Source organism: Phaethon aethereus (assembly GCF_964289735.1).
Source record: "Phaethon aethereus genome assembly, chromosome: 2".
Taxonomy (NCBI): Eukaryota; Metazoa; Chordata; class Aves; order Phaethontiformes; family Phaethontidae; genus Phaethon; species Phaethon aethereus.
In genome coordinates this window covers 49,745,297-49,753,964 of record NC_138582.1, presented here as the reverse complement: position 1 = coordinate 49,753,964, position 8,668 = coordinate 49,745,297, and positions in this window count along the sequence as shown.

Here is an 8,668-nt window from a genome sequence, read left to right as displayed (position 1 = left end):
TGCATAACACTAATAATATTTATATTTTAATCCTTTTACCAATATTTGTTCCATTCATTAAGCAGAAGCAGTAACAGCAAGATTTCACATCAAAAGCCTCAGCTCTAACATTTTCCTGGTGGCCAGTGCTTCCACATGTGACTGCCCTCAAGAGACAGTAACAAAAATAGTGACAGGACATTCATCTGCTTTTTCCCTGAAGCAATCTATTCACAAGGAAAGGCTGAGCTCATTTCAGATGTTAGCACTCTATTTCCAATGCACCCTCCTATCAAAAGCAAATCTCATATTTGCTAAAAGGAAAGACATTCTACCCTAGAAAATGCAGTTCTTCAGCTGGCCATGAGTTCTGGAAATCTACTTGAGCTCCTGGTTTTCCAAAGCTGGCTGCTCACTTGTCAGAGGTAGACTCTTGAGTTTCACCCTTAGGGTCTTTGGAATGAATTTTGGAGAATGAAATCCCATGGTGAGAAAAGAGGAGTTTTATTCCAAGTGCCCAGTGCTGGCTGGACTCAGGCAGAGGACCATTTAAGACACAACTTCCGTATTTCAAAAAAGTTGTTCAGACCGGACAAAACCAAGCTGATATTCCCACGATACGCAGCGTCCCTCATCCAGAAAGCATCCAACCCTACTCCTAATTTGGCTTTGATAAGAGTGGCCTCACTTTTCTGAGTAGATAAAAAAGCTCTCACTGAGAAATGCCAAGAAGATTTTTTTTGCGTGGCTGACAATGTGGCTCTTACTTGTCTCATTTACTTTACCCCTGTGCCAGTAATACACCTGCCACTGTAAATGGAAATCACTTCAAGGTTGTCGTACCCTATTTCACTCTTTCTGTTACAGAAACTGTAGTTAGTCCCTAGAGCCCACTCTACTCAACTCTTCTCTGACATACCTCCAGCGCCAGAGCCTGTGTAAATCCAGCGTACCAGCCCTGTGCTCTAACAAGAATTGTAAGAATAAGTGCTTAAGCCTCCTCTGTGTTATCAAAATAAGAAAATAAAAAAAGATAAGGGAAGTGGTGATCAAGTAAAAATAACCCCATCCTCATTAATAAAGAAAAAAATTGCCTCCATCAAACAACATTTCAATGATCACCTGAATAGTCAGTTCCAATAGTTCTTATTTGTAGTGTTTGGAAATCTACATTTTCCTAAGCACTGTAAATACTTCTTGCTATTCTTTTAAAGTAATTTTTAACTAAAATTGTGCCTTCTCAGGACCAGTGAAGCTATTTTCATTATGAATTCCCAAGCTGCTAAGTCTCCAGAAACCAGCCACCTAAGCAGTTTCCAAAACATCTACCTTTTTGCAGACATTTGTAGCAATTTTAGAGTAAAGTACAGTGATTAATTTTGCACATCAGTAATCAACAGCTTTGAGTGGGTTACATAAAGAAGGACTTTAAAAACAAACAATGTTTAATCAATTTATAATTTAAGAGCAAAATCACAGAATCACAGAATCACTAAGGTTGGAAAGGACCTTCAAGATCATCAAGTTCAACAATTAATCCAGCGCCACCATGTCCTCTAAACCATGTCCTGAAGCGCCACATCCACACGTTTTTTAAACACTTCCAGAGATGGCGACTCCACCACCTCGGTGAAGAAATTTTTCCTAATATCCAATCTAAACCGCCCCTCGTGCAACTTGAGGCCATCTCCTCTTGTCCTATTGCTGGTTACTTGGGAGAAGACACCAACACCCACATCGCCTCCTTTCAGGTAGCTGTAGAGAGCGATAAGGTCTCCCCTCAGCCTCCTCTTCTCCAGACTGAACAACCCCAGTTCCCTCAGCCGCTCCTCATAAGACTTGTGCTCCAGACCCCTCACCAGCTTTGTCGCCCTTCTCTGGACACGCTCCAGCACCTCAACATCCTTCTTGTAGTGAGGGGCCCAAAACTGAACACAGGATTCGAGGTGCGGCCTCACCAGTGCTGAGTACAGGGGCACGATCACTTCCCTACTCCTGCTGGCCACACTATTCCTGATACAGGCCAGGACGCTGTTGGCCTTCTTGGCCACCTGGGCACACTGCCAACTCATGTTCAGCCGGCTGTCAACCAGCACCCCCAGGTCCCTTTCCGCCAGGCTGCTCTCTAGCCACTCCTCCCCAAGCCTGTAGCGTTGCATGGGGTTGTTGTGGCCGAAGTGCAAGACCCTGCACTTGGCCTTATTAAACTTCATACAATTGGCCTGAGCCCACCAATCCAGCCTGTCCAGATCCCTCTGCAGAGCCCTCCTACCCTCCAGCAGATCAACACTCCAGCCCAACTTGGTGTCATCTGCAAACTTACTGAGGGAGCACTCGATTCCCTCATCCAGATCATCTATAAAGATATTGAACAAGACCGGCCCCAGAACCGAGCCCTGGGGAACACCACTTGTGACCGGCCGCCAGCCGGATTTAACGCCATTCACCACAACTCCCTGGGCTCGGCCATCCAGCCAGTTCCTCACCCAGCGAAGAGTAAACCTGTCCAAGCCATGAGCTGCCAGTTTCTCCAGGAGAATGCTGTGGGAGACGCTGTCAAAGGCTTTACTAAAGTCCAGGTAGACAACGTCCACAGTCTTTCCCTCATCCACTAGGTGGGTTACCTGGTCATAGAAGGAGATCAGGTTGGTCAAGCAGGACCTGCCTTTCATGAACCCATGCTGGCTGGGCCTGATCCCTTGGTTGTCCTGCAGATGCCCTGTGAGCACTCTCAAGACCAACCACTCCATAATCTTCCACGGTACAGAGGTCAGGCTGACAGGCCTGTAGTTCCCAGGATCCTCCTTCCGGCCTTTCTTGTAGACGGGCGTCACATTGGCAAGCCTCCAGTCTTCTGGGACCTCCCCTGTTAACCAGGACTGCTGATAAATGATGGAGAGTGGCTTGGCAAGCTCCTCTGCCAGCTCTCTCAGTACTCTCAGGTCCCATAGACTTGTGGGTGTCCAGGTAGTTTAGCACGTCCTTGACTGCTTCCTCCTGGATTATGAGGAGTATATTGTGCTCTCCATCCCCATCTTCCAGCTCAGGGGGCTGAATATCCTGTGGATACCTGGACTGGCTATTAAAGACTGAGGCAAAGAAGGCATTAAGTACCTCAGTCTTGTCCTCGTCCTTGGAGACAATGTTCCCCGCCATATCCAGTAGGGGATGGAGATTCTCCTTGCCTCTCTTTTTGTTGTTAATATATTTGTAAAAACATTTTTTATTATCCTTCACAACTGTGGCCAGACTGAGCTCTAGCTGGGCTTTTGCCTTTCTAATTTTGTCCCTCCTTGACCTAATGAGATCCTTGTACTCTTCGTGAGTTGCCTTCCCCTTCTTCCAGAGGTGATAAACTCTCCTTTTTCTCCTGAGTCCCAGCAAAATCTCTCTGTTCAGCCAGGCTGGTCACCTTCCCCGCCAGCTCTTCTTATGGCACATGGGGACCGCCTGCTCCTGCGCCTTTAAGATTTCCTTCCTGAAGACTGTCCAGCCTTCCCGGACCCCTTTGTCCTTCAGGACTGTCTCCCAAAGGACTTCTCAACCAGTGACCTGAACAGACCAAAGTCTGCCCTCCGGAAGTCCATGGTAGCAGTTTTGCTGACCCCTCTCCTTACTTCGCTCACAACTGAGAATTCTATCATATCGTGGTCGCTAAGCCCAAGACGGCCTCCGACCACCACATCTCTCACCAGTCCTTCTCTGTTTGTAAACAGCAGGTCCAGCAAGGCACCTCCCCTGGTGGGCTCACTCACCAGCTGTGTCAGGAAGTTATCCTCCACACACTCCAGGAACCTCCCAGATTGTTTCCTCTCTGCCGTGTTGTACTTCCAGAAGATGTCCGGTAGGTTGAAGTCCCCCACAAGAACAAGGGCCAGCGAATGCGAGACTTCTATCAGTCGCTTATAGAATGTCTCATCTGTCTCTTCATCCTGGTTGGGTGGTCTGTAACAGACTCCCAGCAGGATGTCTGCCTCATTGGCCTTCCCCCTCATCCTTACCCACAAGCACTCTACTTGGTCTTCACAATCTTTGATTTCTATGCAATCAAAACACTCCCTACCATACAGGGCCACTCCACCACCTCTCCTTCCTTGCCTATCCCTTCGGAAGAGCTTATAGCCATCCATTGCAGCACTCCAGTCATGAGAAGCATCCCACCATGTTTCTGTGATGGCAACTACATCATAGCTGTCCCGCTGCACAATGGCTTCCAGCTCCTCCTGTTCGGTGCCCCTGCTGCGTGCATTGGTGCATCACTTTTAAATAAGATCGATAAGGCCGTCTTCAAGGAGGAACTGGGATAGAAAAGAACTGCATGTTAATGTTTCAAACAAAAACTACTCAACACTCTCTAACATGCTGTGCTGGCAAATAGCTACAAGTTTCACTGGCTTTTTTTTTTTTTCTTTGTCTGGCTGAACTACATAATGATATTTTTGAAAGTGTTTTTCTCACTCCTTCCCTCAACAGCTAGAAGAACTTGCCCACACACAAGAAATGCATTTAAATTTAATTATTTTTTTAATTACAGAATTTGTTATAAAAATTAAAACTTTTGATAGTATGTTAATTACCATAAATCAGGTCACAACTACGGTCTGGACATCTACATAATTGGTTTAAAAGTCACACTCTTAGTTACACTACTGTGATTGTGAATATATGTCATAAATTTCTCATTTTCTCCCTTCAGACAGTCTTCTATTGACTTCAGTTCTTCTATCTTCCCCAAATAACATTTTCCCAAATTATTCGTTGCTTTGCTCTTTCCCTACACTGTATGTATTAGCTTAAAAAAGTAGGTAGAAAATAGCCTAGTAGGAAAAGCATGCAGCAGATGGAGCAGCAGGGTAGGAGGAGGTAAAATCAATAAATGAATACAATCTAATAATTCAACATTAAATGTAAAGTATTTGTGATAACTGGTATATACTATTTCATTTTAAAACAGATTAGTGACATCAACATATGACTAAGGAACTAGAAGTAGAATAGTTCCTAATTGTACTTTCAATAATAACTATATCTTTATACTCAGGAAGCATAGTATTTCATCCTATTCAAAGCTTTTTTGAAATGGGTTCTGCACCATTTTTAATCATCTGTATACATTAAACACGTGATATAAAGCCAAACTACTATACCTCAGTTTAAAAAAGATTTCAGAAACCTTCCCTTTTTTAAAAAAGGTTTATTCCTCAATAGCTCTGACAAAAAAATTTAAGCCAATAGATATTACACACAGAAACTTTGATTTCACAGTGCAAGAAAGATTCCTGAAAAAAGAAGCACACAGAGGCCTTTACCAATAAAGATGGAAACTTCTTTTTCTGCCATGGCCCTGCTTGTGAAGACTTTGGAAGTTGTAATACTAACTACTGTAAAAATGTATTAGACCACAATCACTTGTTTGTATGTATGAATAAACATTTCTGTACACAGTTTTCTACTCTCTCATTTTGTTCAGCAATGTTCATTGCCATTTCTGCATGCAATCATAAAGTGAGCTGGCTCTGCATGCATGGATGCACTGATGTCCTATCATAGTTCAGCCTTACAGAGAATCCTCTTGGAAATTAATTTGTTTTTCACTCTGTTTATAAAAAGCCGTATTTTTTGAGAACAGGACTGAAATCATGTTTATCTCCAACAGCATGTCACTCCACCTTCTATAAATAACAATTGCTGGAAGGACTAATTAGAAATCAAAGAGCATTGTGCCTTGTGTGCAGAAGCTTATCCATGAATGCACAAGGGCTAGTTCTGCAAGGAAAAACAAGGATACATTTCAAAAGTTTTGCTATTACAAATCAATAAATTATCTTGAATCACTCTTTTTTTCTTAAAATGTTCAATGCCAGATAATATGCTTCTATTTGTCCTGCCAACCACATTAAAAGCATTTACATGAATCAAATACATTAAGATGAGAAAAGTTGTACTATGTGCTTCTGAATTAAGTGTGATAGGAGAAATCTCTAAGCCCCAGTGCAGCAGCAGCGCTGCTTTTACACACCACAGAAATGGACAACATCATGCAAAAGGGGATAATTTTTAAGTAGTTCTGTTAAATTTAGTAAATAAGAACAGAATAAAAAAAGATTAAAAAACTGTTGTGTACATCACCATGACCAGAGTAATTATTTCTATATTTCCACCCTCAAAATCAAGCTGAAAGTCTTCACACAAACTTCTCTCTATAAAGAAGTTATCCCAGATTCAGAGCTATAAGAGACCTCATAAAGAGACCTCTCATAAGAGACCATAGGACGTCACACAACATGATCACTATCTGATACAAGCTATTGGACTTCACAAAATGAAAGCAATCATCCAGGCTTGACCTAAAACACAAGGTCCAGCACAATCCTTAGGAAGTCACTCAGAGGGTTTGTTGGGGACGGAGGAGATGATGCTTTGTTTTTGCCATTTGTCTAGCTTCAATTTCACATTACACAAACTCCCACATCAGCACAAGAAGACCAAAAACAAGTCACTCTCAACCTTTCCTTGACAATTTAAATGGAATGAACTCCAGAGGTTTAGGATGGAGGCTGCTTCTACTCCAGCAAACTGACTTCACTGACCTCAGTAGACGATCTGGCACTCCAGGATTTTGCCTTTCACCTTCTACAATAGACAAATCCAATACCTAAAACTTCTCAAGATTAGCACCATCTCTTAGGAGTTTTGTGGCTACCAGCCTTTGTTTTCAATGTCCCATAATGCTGCCTTATTATTAACTCCACCTAGATTTTTCTCGGAAGGAGAAATTTGATCAAAATCTTGCAAATTCAGAAAACTACAGAATCTTTGAGCCCTTACCTCTGCCAGGAATATTGATGGATGCAAAATACCAAAATTTAAAAAAGCAGTCTTCTGGAAATGCAGAGCTATCTGCAGACCATTTAGGAATTTATTCTATTATGTTGGATCATTTTGCTGTTGCTTTCCAAATCTAAATGCTTTCTGCCCTTAATTTTCTTCCTGTACATTACTGGGCATTCACTACCTACTCCAATCTTCATAATATCTCAGCAGCTAGTAAAGACCATGGAAGCATTTCCAGCTGATCAGAGCAGTGAGAGGAAGTGGCATACACCATATAGACAGCTCCCTAAACTCTTTGCACTAGGGGACTTGGATATCAAGGCTGCAGGTCACACTCCCCCCAGGCATGAACTGGAAAATGACATGTCCAAAGGATGTGTAAATCCCTGGTGCAGTTCTTTTTTGGCCTCATCATTTCTGCCTAGTAATGACTTTATTGCTTTTCATATGACAGCGATGGGAGGGAACAGCTAAGCTTAAATATGAGCATGAGAGCTCCCTTATCAAAATGAATATTTAGAAGCAAAACAAGGCACAAAATATGCATCATGCACTCTACTGAGTTACATAGAGATTGTGCCATGCACCTCAAAATCTTCTGTTTTCTCACTGACCAAGCTCTGAAATAATGGGAAGTAGCAAAATATCATAATCTTCCATGCACATATCCCATCTTTTACAAAACAGATTATTCTTAGTAATGCACTTCTCTAACCGAGCCCTAAAACACCACCCATTCAGTGGCACCACACTGAATTCTCTTTTCTGAATTGCAGTGTAATGTGACCATCACAACAGGAAAGTTCACCCCAAGTTTAGTACATCGGAGATACAAGCTCGAAAGCTTCTGTCACTGCAGTGACGGACAAAGGCGTCCTTCCCCCAACACCCCTTGTTGAAGCACCACTGTGTGGTGAATGACTTGGGCTCTTCATTCAAGCTGAGAAAAACCTTACCCAGAGGAGAAATTAGCAGATCTTACAGCTTGATTAGGTTAAAATGACATCAAGTCATGAGAACCGTGAAGTTCATCTCTGGTTACTCCTGCCCGGTGCTGTGGCGTCAGCCTAGCTGGACTCACTCAGTTAATGCATTAAAGCTGGAGAGCCCCCGTGCCCTCCCTTCCCACTGTGTAGCTTTCACAGCCTAATCACTCATTTCTACCTCACATGCAGTCCAACTAAAATACTGATGTTTGAGGGTAGTGATGACCAACCTTTCCGCCTGAGCAGGACACAGAATTTCTACTGGTATGATGAGCTGCCTGCCATGATATTACTGAATTCATATTAGATCTGATGCTTCCCAAGGGGTCAAATTTAAATGGATGTACGTAATATATTCCCCCACTTTCCAGAAACACAGGTCTTATGCATACAGGATGTGCAATGTGCACTCTCATTTCTTAGATGTAGCCCTTTCCAGAGGATGAGGTAATTCTCAGCAGAGAAAATCATTATTTGTAGCACATCACTATTCATGCTATAAATCTATTTCATATACTAAAAGCTCTTAGATTCAACTACTTAATTCAATCACCTTCTACTTAGAAAGCTGCAATTGTTCAAAGCAAAGCATAAACAGCATTCAGTATTCAACTGTAGGACAAGGTTAGTAAAATGGAATAAAAATTTAACAATCAGGATGAGATTAATAAGTAGAAAGAATCATGGAACTACTGTTTATATTCAGCATTTGGTTTCATCTTTGACAACAAACTAATCCCACTGAGTACCTGAGAAAATTCCTGAACATCAGAAAAAAGTAAATATTAACTTTAAGCACAGAATATTTACAAAGAACATAATTCAAACTGTACACCTGGTTGAAAAAATTGGCATGGTTTAATTCCAAT